The sequence below is a fragment of the Oncorhynchus mykiss genome, chromosome 26, assembly GCF_057628025.1.
Source record: "Oncorhynchus mykiss isolate SJ-2025 chromosome 26, ASM5762802v1, whole genome shotgun sequence".
In the NCBI taxonomy this organism is placed as follows: domain Eukaryota; kingdom Metazoa; phylum Chordata; class Actinopteri; order Salmoniformes; family Salmonidae; genus Oncorhynchus; species Oncorhynchus mykiss.
Window position 1 is genome coordinate 7883077 of NC_143047.1, and position 14930 is coordinate 7898006.

Below are 14930 nucleotides of genomic sequence, written 5' to 3' on the forward strand. Positions count from 1 at the left end.
GTAATGGCAAAAACCCTTATAAGTCTGGAGAAAAACAACAACTTCCACTCAAAAGGCTTGGTCTGGCAAAGACATTCCAGTCTGGTGTCTGTCAAGATGAAATCCTGACAGGAACATTCGAAAAGTGAGTCACAAGATACAAGGGTGTGTCTGCTTAACTTCGTTAGAACCCTGTTGTGGCACACAACATATTGCACATGAAACATTCAGGATTGACTCATAAAATCCTACAAAGTGGCTCATGACCTCACTGTCATTATCCTGCAGAGACTGGAAAAGAGGTTTGGGGTGGGGATGTGTTGTCCGTGATGAGTTCTGCAGTCAGCCAGAGTGGCCTCCTCCAGAGACTCTTTGAACTTTTATGACAGAGCTAAACACAAGATACCCCTTGGCCTCTTTACATCCCTTTAGGTCCGGGCCCCTCCTGAGATTTCCTTGTATCTGTGCAAAGAGGAGGTCCTGGCCACACTTACATTATATAGGCCTTAGACCAGAGTAACCACCGTACCAGTTAAATAACCTATATAATAACCCTGGAACAAGTTAGAGCGTTCATGCAGGTAAGGAATATTTACAAAAATATAACATTACTGTAGTTTGTAATTGCCTGTAGGCCTTACTGCCTGTACATATAAGCATTCTGCTACACTCGCATTAACATCTGCTATCCATGTGTATGTGACCAATACAATTTTATTTGATATTACAGGTTACCTTACTTGGGTAAATACATTTTGAGAACCTTCCACATATATGTATCTTCCACATACATATCTAAATTCAGGATTTATAGTCTTGACTGTAGTTATAGTACTAGATCAATGGACACTTCCAATGTTTCTACTTCACCAAGCGTTCTTCTCAGCAAAATGTCACTGACTGACGCTTTACAAAATTCTGATGCACCCACATCTCTGTACAGAGCCCACTGTGAGGTGTGTGGTGAGGCTGTAAATCCAACCTTACGCAACACCAATGTGAAACGTACCAACTTTGATCTCCTTCCCTTGCAGATGGCCATGAAAATCTATTTTGACTTTAATATAGTGTAGTCTCAAGCTCAACTCACCACATCCTTATTAGTCACCTCTATATAATATTAAAGACCATATGACTAATCGAGTTTTGAAGGAAACACTTTTGTAGAACCACTTTGTTCAATGCATCAGAGGGACCAATCTCACACAAGTTACAACATAGCATCTCAGGAGAAGCAGGCAAAATGTCATAAACTCACGAACTTCACATGAACTTGTACCTACGCCAGTTGAACTGATCCGGACTATATTTTTATCACTATTTATATGGAACCCGATAAAGCATACTGTAGCTGTTTCGGCCTCGTAGAATTTTCCGTTAAATAAAAGTTTTCATTATTTGCAGCTCTCTGTTTAAGCACCATGGTATTGGACGGCAATGAAATCCTTAGATGCCAGAGAGGCTGTCACTGGAAATAAAAGGCCAATGAAACACAGCAGGACCTCTTTGGGCTTTATTTACTTTGCCTTTACAAGATATGATGGAGATTAAGTCGTTTTAGGTTTTATTGGTTTCTCGCAGTCGTACACCAATTTGCAATCATAACATCAATCATGAATAATGATCAAATAGTAAAAACCTAAACTACCAAATCACTTTTAATATAACATAACGCTAAAAAATGCAATTGTAAAAAACAACAATAATACAAAGACCAGGTTTGGGGTGGCAGCTTTAGAAACGACATCTTTAGAGTTCTTAGGAAGGCATTCTAAGGCCCCGGGGCTATATGGTGTGTGCATTGATCAGTTTAGTGAAGAATGGAACGGGAGAATTCTGATAGCAGCCAGTGCGTGTCATGGGAGTGTTCAATTTGTGGCTGTTGTGGGTTGCCCGTCTAGGAATCTGCTGTCTGGTTGAGGGGAGCCAGTCTGCCAGCTGGGAGTTCTGCAGGGATTTAGCAAATGTCAGGCACATCTGTTCCCGTCTTGCTCTCCAAGGACATGATTCTGAGGGTTTCGAGGGCTTCCTGGTAGTGAGTGTATAACCCGCCCAGAATTATTCTGTAGGCTCTCTTCTGGACACGCTCCAGCTGAGCAGTCAGGGTTTGAGTGAGGCCACGGTGTCAGGCCGGGACAGCATACTCCAGAACTCGTCTTACGTAGCCAATGTACATTGGAGTATACAAAACATCAAGAACACCCACTCTTTCCATGACAAGGACTGACCATGTGAATCCAGGTGAAAGCTATGATCCGTTGTTGATGTAATTTGTTAAATCCACTTCAATCAGTGTAGACGAAGGGGAGGAGACAGGTTAAAGAAGGATTTTTAAGCCTTGAGACAATTGAGACATGGATTGTTTTTTGGTATAATTCAGAGGGTGAATGGACAAGACAAAAAAATAAGTGCCTTTGAATGGGGTATGGTAGTAGCTGACAGGCACACCGGTTTGTGTCAAGAACTGCAACGTTGCTGGGTTTTTCCACACTCAACAGTTTCCCCTGTGTATCAAGAATGGTCCACCACCCAAAGGACATCCAGCCAACTTGACACGACTGTGGGAAACATTGGAGTCAACATGGGCCAGCATCCCTGTGGAATACTTTTGATACCTTGTAGAGTCCATGCCCCGATGAATTGAGGCTGTTCTGAGGGCATAGGCTGGGGGTGCAACTCAATATTAGGTAGGTGCTCCTAATGTTTGTTATACTCAGTGTAGATGGATTGTAGATCTGCTGTGGTTACATAGAGCCGCTTAATGTACTTGAGGAGGAACAGCTTCCTGCTGGTCCTTGTGCTCATGGTGTCAACCTGGCTGCTCCAGCGCAGGTCCTGCTGGACAGCGAGACCCAGCACAATGACCTTTGATGTCACAGACAGGGGGACGCCATCGATGAAGAGGGTTGGTGTAGGGGGTGGGTTTTTAGGGATGGTGATATGCATCACTAGAAATGGTTAAAACGAGTGGCTGCCCGGATCTGTAATTTAAAGACTCTTGCTCCCTTCGGTCTCAACGTAGACTTTGATCTGAAGCCATTCTTGTGATTATTGTGATTTTGCTATTGTAAATGTTTGTAGGCTTATGTAGCCAAATTGTACCTATGATCGTATGCTATGCATTCATGTTTTTGGTATATTATTTTCATATCTGAGAATTAACCAACGATATCAGGCCACACCCGGCCATGATTACAGACACCTGTGTGTGTCCTTTGACACTATATAAACTAGTCACCCTGCAGGTTTGTCATTATACCCTGATGAAGACAGCTTGTCTGTCAAATCGTTGGTTATTAGGTTATTAAATTATTGCATCTGAGCTCCTAGAGTGTGCGGCGCTCCTTTAATTTTTCAAGTGTTCCTCTCCGTTAGCCAGCACATCGCCTAAAGTGGTGTGCGTTTCTTTCGCCTCTAGATATGCATCACTAAACATTTATTTTCATTGAAGAGCATGTCGTTGGCAGCAATCCAGGTGCTGAGCGCGTCCAGTTGCTTCTGCATTGATGATGGTTGCAGCAGTTTCCTGGTTTCAATCGAATTCATGTCATCACACAGGGTTGGCAGGTGCACGTGCATCATCATTGATGGGGGAAAGAAAAAGGACAGGTCCAAGGAGGGTCCCCTGAGCCACCTCACATGTGAGGGACTCTCATTTATATAGGGCACCACGATTGCACACCCACCCGTTGTCTCCTGCCAGAGATAAAGTCCCAAATCCATGGGACTATTTCAGGCCTCACCCCTATTGATAGGATATTTTTGATGACAGTAAGCTGGACATGCGAACACACACGTTTACCCATTAAACACACGCTTAGAGAATGCCAAGGATGTGCAACGCTGTCATCAAGGCAAATGGTGGCTACTTTGAAGAATCTCAAATATTGAATATATTTTGATTTGTTAAACACTTTTTTTGGTTACTACATGATTCTACAATGTAGAAAATAGTGAAAATAAAGAAAAACCCTTAAATGAGTAGGTGTGTCCAAACTTTTGACTGGTACTGTACACACACACACATATTCTCACACACACAAACACACAACTACATATGCCACACGACATGCACACATTCAACAGCCATACAAGCAGACATGCATGCACTTATGGCTAAATGCAAACCATTTTTACAAATCACATGGTAGAAATATGATTGCTATGTATGAGCAATTAGAAAGTGGATACCATTAAAAGGGTTAAATCAGACTGTTAACAACAGTGAACTTGTACAACACAAATTATAGTAGATTGCACCACTGTTTTATTTGCCTGGCAGCCATTATAATAGCAAATTTGCTGATGTTCAAAGAGAAGAAGCATGATCCATCCCTACTGTACCTATCCCCCTTTTGCAGAGGATGCATGTGTATCCTTAGTGGAAGCGAAGAATGCATAACACCAATATTGATGTCTTCAAAACATATCAAAATTGAGTACGCTTAAAATGTCATGCAATCTATTCCACATTTCAGCAAAGGAACATTGGTTCACAGTGAAAGTGTTTCACTGAACCAATGTGTACATTTCCCACGGGGACAGGTGTGCACAGAGACAGCTTGATCGTGTCCCAAAAAATAAGCACATTTATTACTGAACAATAAAAGGCCTTTTCGTTGGGGGAGTTTAACGGAAAATGGAAGTCAGGTGATTACTCTGGTAACATTTGGCTAGCAAAGCTGTCAGACAGCAGGCCAAGCAATACATTTATTAAGATGTGTGTTTTTTACAGCGCCAGATCTCTTACATAAATTGATCCATAGCACAGAACGCAGGCGTTGCTGCAAACGAAGCCCGACAAAAACCCTCTTTATGGGAGCTTTTAAGAAGCCTGGTACAAGTCAAATTAAACCTACGTCACCATGACGTCGTTTTCTTCGAATTATCAGCCACATGTGCTCCATGTGCACTGTCCAATGGTGATCTCAGCAGCCTTTGCTATCAGATATGACGGCCACTATAAAAAGTGACCAGAGGGACTTTTACTGGATCACATTGTTGGATAGTGCAATGACTTTGGGAGTAAACTGGGGTGTTTCTATATATATATATAAATATATACAGTACCACTGAACGGATTATCTCTGCATGTGTGGTACCCACACATAGGGGGGATGTGTGGAAGTGCTTTGCTGGTGACACTATCTGTGATTTATTTAGAATTCAAGGCACACTTAACTAGCATGGCTACCACAGCATTCTGCAGGGAATTGCCATCCCATCTGGTTTTTGCATTTGTTTTTCAACAGGACAATGACCCAACACACCTCCAGGCTGTGGGCTAAGGGCTATTTAACCAAGAAGGAGAGTGATGGAGTGCTGCATCAGATGACTTGGCCTCCACAATCACCCAACCTCCACCCAACTGAGATGGTTTGGGATGAGTCGGACCATAGAGTGAAGGTTGGAAAAGCATTCCAGGTGAAGCTGGTTGAGAGAATGCCAAGAGTGTGCAAAGCTGTCATCAAAGCAAAGGGTGGCTACTTTGAAGAATATACATTTGTTTAACACTTTTTTAGTTACTACATGATTCCATATGTGTTATTTCATCTGGGATACCTTCCAGGGGTTGCTGGCTGTCAATGATCCCAGTCAACAAGTCTCCCAGCTCATCTCTGGTCTTACTGGAGGTCTGCCACCAGTCTTGAAACGCTCCCTATGAGCAACAGCATTTGTCTTCTTTAAGTAGATTTGTATGTTTTTCCAGAGGACCTTCGAAAGACAAGACAATTTAGAAATTATATTAGTAATTATACACTGCTCAAAAAAATAAAGGGAACACTAAAATAACACATCCTAGATCTGAATGAATGAAATATTCTTATGAAATACTTTTTTCTTTACATAGTTGAATGTGCTGACAACAAAATCACACAAAGATGATCAATGGAAATCAAATTTATCAACCCATGGAGATCTGGATTTGGAGTCAAACTCAAAATTAAAGTGGAAAACCACACTACAGGCTGATCCAACTTTGATGTCCTTTAAACAAGTCAAAATGAGGCTCAGTAGTGTGTGTGGCCTCCACGTGCCTGTATGACCTCCCTACAACGCCTGGGCATGCTCCTGATGAGGTGGCGGATGGCCTCCCAAGGGATCTCCTCCCAGACCTGGACTAAAGCATCCGCCAACTCCTGGACAGTCTGTGGTGCAACGTGGCGTTGGTGGATGGAGCGAGACATGATGTCCCAGATGTGCTCAATTGGATTCAGGTCTGGGGAACGGGCGGGCCAGTCCATAGCATCAATGCCTTCCTCTTTCAGTAACTGCTGACACACTCCAGCCACATGAGGTCTATCATTGTCTTGCATTAGGAGGAACCCAGGGCCAACCGCACCAGCATATGGTCTCACAAGGGGTCTGAGGAGCTTATCTCGGTACCTAATGGCAGTCAGGCTACTTCTGGCGAGCGCATGGAGGGCTGTGCGGCCCCCCCAAAGAAATGCCACCCCACACCATGACTGACCCACCGCCAAACCGGTCATGCAGGAGGATGTTGCATGCACATTTGTGGCCTGCTGGAGGTCATTTTACAGGGCTCTGGCAGTGCCCCTCCTGCTCCTCCTTGCACAAAGGCGGAGGTAGCGGTCCTGCTGCTGGGTTGTTGCCCTCCTACAACCTCCTCCATGTCTCCTGATGTACTGGCCTGTCTCCTGGTAGCGCCTCCATGCTCTGGACACTACGCTGACAGACACAGCAAACCTTCTTGCCACAGCTCGCATTGATGTGCCATCCTGCATGAGCTGCACTACCTGAGCCACTTGTGTAGGTTGTAGACTCCGTCTCATGCTACCACTAGAGTGAAAGCACCGCCAGCATTCAAAAGTGACCAAAACATCAGCCAGGAAGCATAGGAACTGAGAAGTGGTCTGTGGTCACCACCTGCAGAACCACTCCTTTATCGGGGGTGTCTTGCTAATTGCCTATAATTTCCACCTGTTGTCTATTCCATTTGCACAACAGCATGTGAAATTTATTGTCAATCAGTGTTGCTTCCCAGGTGGACAGTTTGATTTCACAGAAGTGTGATTGACTTGGAGTTACATTGTGTTGTTTAAGTGTTCCCTTTATTTTTTTGAGCAGTGTATATGATATTGTTTGGGTTACATTTCTGTTACACAAATATTGTGTAGTGTTACACAAGAAAACAAACATTTAAAAGAGACTCTGATTTGTAAAAGTGGGCCAACAATACATACAGTATCTTACCTGAAGTTGTCGTTGCGTCCTTTTGTTTACTTTTTCATTTGAGTTGAATTCATTACAAGTGGTAGTCCAGGCATTCCTTTTCTTGTTTTCTGTTGATCAATCATGCTGTTTGTTCTCAATATTTGTTTGGTTTGACACAATTCGCTTCAAGAGGATTTTTTCAGTCACTGAAATTCTTTGAACGTTTTCTTTTACCTACGTCCATTGTTTGGTTTCGGTGACTTGCTCCAATTCCACACAATACTTATGTATCAGTGTCCCATCCCTGTTTTTTTTACGCATCCTCAGATCAGCACCAAGTGCACATTGTTCATCTGTTTCGGCTTCACAAAGATGAACTGGTTAGTCCTTACTTACCTTAGGCTGGGACTCCCTAGTCTAGAACTAATTCATCTGAAGTTAAGCAGCGTCTCAGAAAGCCATTTTTTAAATCTGGATTAATTTAAGTAGAATTAGTCTATTCCGGACTGAAATTAAACTTTGTCTCCGAAAGCGCCCCATAGTGTGGAAACGTACATTATAACATAGGAAATCACGTTTTTGACTACACTTTGCCTTTAAGTGAGGAGGCTGCGGGATGTGTAATTGGTGAGCATGTTGCACACCCTCTTGTTCTTATGTAGCTACAATAGAACAAAATAAAGATTGGGTTGGAACTTGCTCCATTTTGTTGCTTAGCAATCACTTTAGTAAATATAAGGATCCATCTTCATCTTTGCCCTAACTACTTGAACTCCTTCCTTCCTTCCTTAATTCCGTCCGTCCGTCCGTCCGTCCGTCCGTCCGTCCGTCCGTCCGTCCGTCCGTCCGTCCGTCCGTCCGTCCGTCCGTCCGTCCGTCCGTCCGTCCGTCCGTCCGTCCGTCCGTCCGTCCGTCCGTCCGTCCGTCCGTCCGTCCGTCCGTCCGTCCGTCCGTCCGTCCGTCCGTCCGTCCGTCCGTCCGTCCGTCCGTCCGTCCGTCCGTCCGTCCGTCCGTCCGTCCGTCCGTCCGTCCGTCCGTCCGTCCGTCCGTCCGTCCGTCCGTCCGTCCGTCCGTCCGTCCGTCCGTCCGTCCGTCCGTCCGTCCGTCCGTCCGTCCGTCCGTCCGTCCGTCCGTCCGTCCGTCCGTCCGTCCGTCCGTCCGTCCGTCCGTCCGTCCGTCCGTCCGTCCGTCCGTCCGTCCGTCCGTCCGTCCGTCCGTCCGTCCGTCCGTCCGTCCGTCCGTCCGTCCGTCCGTCCGTCCGTCCGTCCGTCCGTCCGTCCGTCCGTCCTTCCTTCCTTCCTTCCTTCCTTCCTTCCTTCCTTCCTTCCTTCCTTCCTTCCTTCCTTCCTTCCTTCCTTCCACACACACACACACACACACACACACACACACACACACACACACACACACACACACACACACACACACACACACACACACACACTTCCTGTGACATGACTTTGAGTGGTGATGCACAGGTTTAAGAATTCTGCTTCGGGATATATGACTCACTGTCATTATGGAAACATTGGAAGAAAGTTCTATCTTTCAAGCTGAACAGAATGTTTCTCATGTAGGGCCACTCAAAGCAAAGTAACATTGAAGCAATTACACTACCATTACCCTGCAGGAACAGAAAGGACACAACACAATTACAATATCATTATCCTAAAAGGATGTGGAGGGAGTATGATTACCCCTCTTACTCTTTAAAAATTAGTTTCACATTGCTGAGAGGAAGAGAGACAGAGAGAAATGGAGAACCTTAGTTTTACCACTTTGCCCCCAAAAGATTACCTCATTTGTGAGTCTAGTAACCCTTAACCATTCTGTTTCTTTAGGAGAGCCAAAATCATAAAAATATAATGGTTTGCATATGGCTGTCTTTAAAGGATGGCATCGCTCTGCGATGTGACCTTTTCACAATCATTAGATGACGATGACAAGCGAACAAGCATTGTGGCATAGTAGTAAAAAAGCCAATAAAGGACACAATGACTTCATTCACAGCAGGAGAAAAGGAGAATATTTTAATATATTTTTACATAGATCTATTACTGATTATAGGCATTAATCATGCAGCCAGGTGTTGTTGTTGTGCCAAACTACAGTATTAGTGCATTTGCATTTGAGTAATTCACAGTAAGAAAAGGTTGACTGGTCGCTGATGTGTTCAAAGCTGTGCACAAAGCCCAAAGCCAGCTGTTATTAGCCCATATCAACTACTGGTACTGCTAGGACGACTGTCAGTCAATGAAAAGACATCCATTCCCCCTACACAACGTAATATTATATAATAGCAGGGAATGGGTCATACCAGTTCAAATTTTTATTGAATGTCCTCCAACAAATATCCACATGCTTTTAAGAGTTCCTTTTAACGGCCTGTTGGTGTTTTATGACCCTCCGGGGCTGCCGTGGCGAGAATCCGAGCCCAACATCCAGTTCCAGCCTCCAACGTGCCATTCAATATTTAGGGGAGAAGCCATATCTCCCTCTTTGAGAGGTAAAGAGAGGAAAAACAGACTTCAGAACAGATTGTCAGACCCTTTAACAAGGAGCATTTGCTTTGGCCAAGCACCACCAACCACACAACGTGGCTAGAGAGGGAGAGAGTGAATTATCAGACACCAACTGATGTTTATAACGACGCTAGACACAGTAGACAGAGAGCCAGCACATTTCAGAATGGAAAGAGCAACCAGAAAAACAAGGCATCCATCTTTTTTTATGAACTGAATTGTAAGAGTAGCTAGATAAGCAGAATATGATATCCTTAGGAGAAGCACATTTTACATCCCGACTGAGGCTGAGTGGAATCTTTCTTACCCATTCATCATAGTCGACAGAGAGGACCGATTAATCACGAGAACAATTTGTTCTGACTTGTGGATACTGGTTCAACGTTGCACCTGATCTCACTTCTGATCTTTCAGTTAAATGAAAGCAGACATCAAGTGGACATCAACAGCGCTATAAAAAAAAGCTATTAATGACTTTGGCTCTCCTATGATCAAGAGGAGCATATTTCTACTTAAGTTCCCTAGGCACATAGAATTTGACATATGTTTAGCTTATAGCATGTTTAAACACTTATTCTACAGCAACATCAATACCCTTTTCCTTAAAAGTCCCGATTGATAAATGAGAACTAAATGAGTGCATGTGATGATAAATACAGTGGGGTCTGAAATTATTGACACCCTTGATAAAGACTAGCAAAAATGACCTCATAAAATAAATAATAAATGCATCTATTTTATACGAAAACAATTGCTCAGAGAAATGTAAAAAATGTTCTCAAAACAGGTAGGGGCCAAAGTTATTGACACCCCGGTTTTCAATACCTTTCAATACCTTGCCTTTGGAGAACACATTATAAGGGATCTTAGTCCATTCCGCCATACAGAGTCCTTCCAGATACTTGATATTGTTCGTCTATGCTTATGGACTCCGCTCTTCAATTCAAGCCTCATATTTTCAATGTTGATTTTGTGGCCAATTAGCCATTTATTTGTGGATTTTGATGTGTGTTTGGGGATATTGTCTTGTTGCAAGATCCACTTGTGGCCAAGTTATTTTCTGGTTATGCATTCTAAATTCGACGCAAAACCCACCACTGCTGTGCATGACAAGAGAGCACTATCTTCATGTCATCTGACCAAACCTCAAGTTTACATCACTGCTCCTTCTTCTCCCATCTCCTCAACACCATGGAGAGGAACTACGATCTCAGAAATCATGAGCTTCTCGCAGTGAAGATGACGTTGGAGGAGTGGAGGCACTGGCTGGAGGGGGCGGAACATCCATTCATTGTGTGGACCAACCACAAGAACCTGGAATATCTCCGCACCGCCAAGCATTTCAATTCCAGGCAAGCTAGGTGGGCCTTGCTTTTCACCTGATTCAACTTCTCCCTCTCATACCGACCGGGATCCAAGAATGTCAAGCCCGGATGCACTGTCACACCGCTGTAGCCCCACGGCTACGACCCTGGAACCCGAGACCATCAATTCCACCGGGTGCCTGGCGACAGCACTCAGCTGGGGAATAGGGAAGCAGTTTGTGAGGTGCATCGTTCCGTGCCTCGGTCCTGGAGTGGGCCCACACCTCCAGGCTTACCTACCACCCGGGCTCCCGTCGGACCCTGGCCTTTGTGCAACAACACTTTTGGTGGCCTACCATGGTTCCTGACGTCTCCGCGCTCGTCGCCGCATGCATGATCTGCGCGCAGAAGAAGACTCCTCGGCAAGCTCTGGCTGGTCTCCTTCAACTTCTGCCTGTACCTCACCGTCCCTGGTTTCACATATCCCTGGACTTTGTCACAGGTCTCTCCACATCTGATGGCAACACTGTCATCCTAACAGTAGTGGACCGGTTTTCCAAAGCCGCCCACTTCATTCCTCTCCCCAAGCTACCTTGAGCCAGCAACTAGTGTGGGTTGAACACGCCCTCAACACTCTTCCTCGCTCTGCCACGGGTCTCTCGCCCTTTGAGTCTTCCCTGGGTTATCAGCCCTCCGCTCTTCCCTGAGCAAGAGGAAGAGGTCGGCATACCTTCGGCCCAGATGTTTGTCCGCCGCTGTCGTCGTACCTGGAAGAGAGCCCGTCGGCCCTTCTCAAGACCATCTCCAGGTATCGACGACAAGTGGACCGCCACCGGACCCCAGCTCTCCGGTATCGTCTCAGGCAGAAGGTATTGCTGTCCACCCGGGATCTGCCTCTCTGGGTGGACTTCCACAAGCTTTCCCCCCTGTTTATCAGCCCTTTTTACCCATCTCCAAGGTCATTAGACCCTCTGCTGTTCGTCTTCTGTTGCCTCGTACCCTCCGTATACATCACACTTTTCATGTGTCTACAATCAAACCCATGTTTCACAGCCTGGACATCAGCGTAATAATGTACGCTATCTTTGAGTGGCCCTAGAGGAATGAAGAAGGCTGCAGCTCGAAAACGAGGGAGCACTGGGAGAGAAAGGCCCAGCAGGTTCTGGAATCTCCATCGTAGTGCTCCGGGGGAGGTAAGCGGGGTTTCCGGGAAACCAGGATGACGGCGCTGCTACCAGCCGTGTTACAGAGGGGCTGGGAGGTTACCGTCATGGTAGGATGCCTAGTAGGCAACCCTCGGGATTGCTCCCGCAATGCCTCCAAGGCTTGGTCTTGAAGTTGGGCCACGGCCTGGAACCCTTCCATCAGACCGTGAAGCGACTCTTCGTGCCTACCAACGGTGGCTCCTTGGGAGATGGCATTGCGGAGCTGGTCCAGGTCTGCTGGGTCAGTCATGGCCAGTTCGTACTATCAGGTACCAAGTGCAGACTGTGTTAAGTAACAATGTTTATTGTAACAACAGGGGCAGGCAAACGACAGGTCAAGGCAGGCAGGGGTCGATAATCCAGAGTAGAGGCCAAGATACAGGACGGCAGGCAGGCTCAGGGTCAGGGACAGGCAGAGTGGTCAGGCAGGCGGGTACAAGGTCAGGACAGACTAGGTTCAAAAACCAGGAGGACGAGAAAAGAGAGACTGGAAAAAGCAGGAGCTGAGACACAAAACGCTGGTATGCTTGAACAAACAAGACGAACTAGCAACAGACAGATAGAAAACACAGGTATAACTACACGGGATAATGGAGAAAATGGGCGACACCTGGAGGGGGGTGGAGACAATCACAAAGACAGGTGAAACAGGGCGTGACAGTTAGACTGGAGGTGAAACCCGGAGGACAGGCTGGCCGATGACCCAATGAGTGCAGAATGCTTTCCAGAACCGGGACGAGAACTGAGGACCACGGTCAGAGACCATGTCCACGGAAGTCCATAGAACCCGGAAGAAGTGCTGATCCATGAGGTGTCCGTCTCCTTGGCAGATGGTAGCTTGGGGAGGGGAATGAAATGGGTGGCTTTGGAAAACCTGTCCACCACAGGTAGTGGTGTTGCCATCAGACGGAGGGAGACCAGTGACAAAGTCCAGGGATATATGTGACCAGTGACAGTGAGGGACAGGAAGAGGTTGAAGTAGGCCAGCCAGAGCTTGCCGAGGAGTCTTATTCTGAGCACAGACAGTGCAGGCGGCGACGAACGCAGAGACATCAGGGACCATGGTGGGCCACCAAAAGCGTTGTCGCACAAAGGCCAGGGTCCGACGGGAGCCAGGGTGGCAGGCAAGCCTGGAAGAATGAGCCCATTCCAGGACCGGGGAGCGGGCCACGTCTGGGACAAACATCCGGTTTGCCGGGCATGGAGTTGAGATACTTGGCGGTGTAGAGATATTCCAGGTTCTTGTGATCAGTCCAAACAATGAACGGATGTTCCACCCCCTCTAACCAATGCCTCCACTCCTCCAATGCCATCTTCGCCGCGAGTAGTTCTCAATTCCCCACATCATAATTCCTCTCCGTGGCACTAAGACGATGGGAGAAGAAGGCGCAGAACGCTGGTACAGGACAGCCCCCACTCCGACATCCTAAGCGTCTACCTCCACCACACACTGACAGGACGGGTCCGGTTGGATTAATATGGGAGCTGTGGGGAAGCGGTGCTTAAGGTCCAGGAACACCCGGTCAGCAGCTGGGGACCACGTGAACGGGACTTTGGGAGAGATGAGGGCTGAAAAGGGAAAGCCAGGGTGCTGTAACCCTGGATAAAACGGTGATAGAAATGGGTAAATCCTAAGAAGTGTTGTAGCTGCACACTGGACATGGGTTGGGGCCAATCCACCACCGCTCTCACCTTTCCAGGATCCATCTGCACATTACCAGCAGCGATGATGTATCCAAGGAAGGAGGTGGTAGAGCGATGGAACTCGCATTTCTCTGCTTTGACAAAAAGCTGGTTCTCCAGAGAATGCTGGAGAACCTGTCGAACGTCGACAACGTTTTCTTGAGATGAGCAGGAAAGGACAAGGATGTTGTTGAGGTATACGAACATGAAACCGGTTCAACATGTCGCGGAGAATAGCGTTAATTAACCAGTTTCTGGAACACAGCAGGAGCGTTAGTAAGGCCGAACGGCATCACCAGGAATTCGTGGTGCTAGCAGTGTTGAAGGCTGTCTTCCACTCGTCACCTTCCCGTATCCACACCATATGGTAGGCCTTCCGCAGGTCCAACTTAGAGAAGATGGTGGTCTCTTGGAGCGTCTCGAAAGCCGTGGTGATTAGTGCTAGTGGGTAGCGGTTCTTAACCGTGATGTCATTGAGACCCCGGTAGTCGATGCACGGGCGCAGGGCTTTGTCTCTCTTCTCAACAAAGAAGAACCCTGCACAGGTAGGGGAGGCAGAAGGACAGATACACCCTGCAGCCAGGGAGTCCTCAATGTACGTCTCCATAGCCTTGGTCTCCGGACCCGACAGTGAATACAGCCATCCCCGGGGTAGATGTAGTGCCCGGGAGAAGGTCAATCGCACAATCATAGGGTCGATGCGGAGGAAGCGAAGTGGCCCCGGCCTTACTGAAAGCATTCCGGACATCCTGGTACTCCGCGGGAACAATGGAGAGGTCCGAGGCTTCTTCCGAGCCCACATGAAGATGGTCCGGGGCAGGCTGCACCTACTTCAGGCAATGGGCGGGGCAGAACGGCTCCAGCCCATGACAGCACCGGCAGTCCAGTTGAAAAGGGCATTGTGTCGCTGGAGCCAAGAAAACCCCAATACCACGGGTATCTGAGGATACTTAATGAGCATGAACTGCATAGACTCGCTGCGGTTCCCTGACAGTCACAGGTAATTGGAGTAGTATTGTGGGTGACTGCCCATAGAGCGCCCATCCAGCGCTCTGACGTCC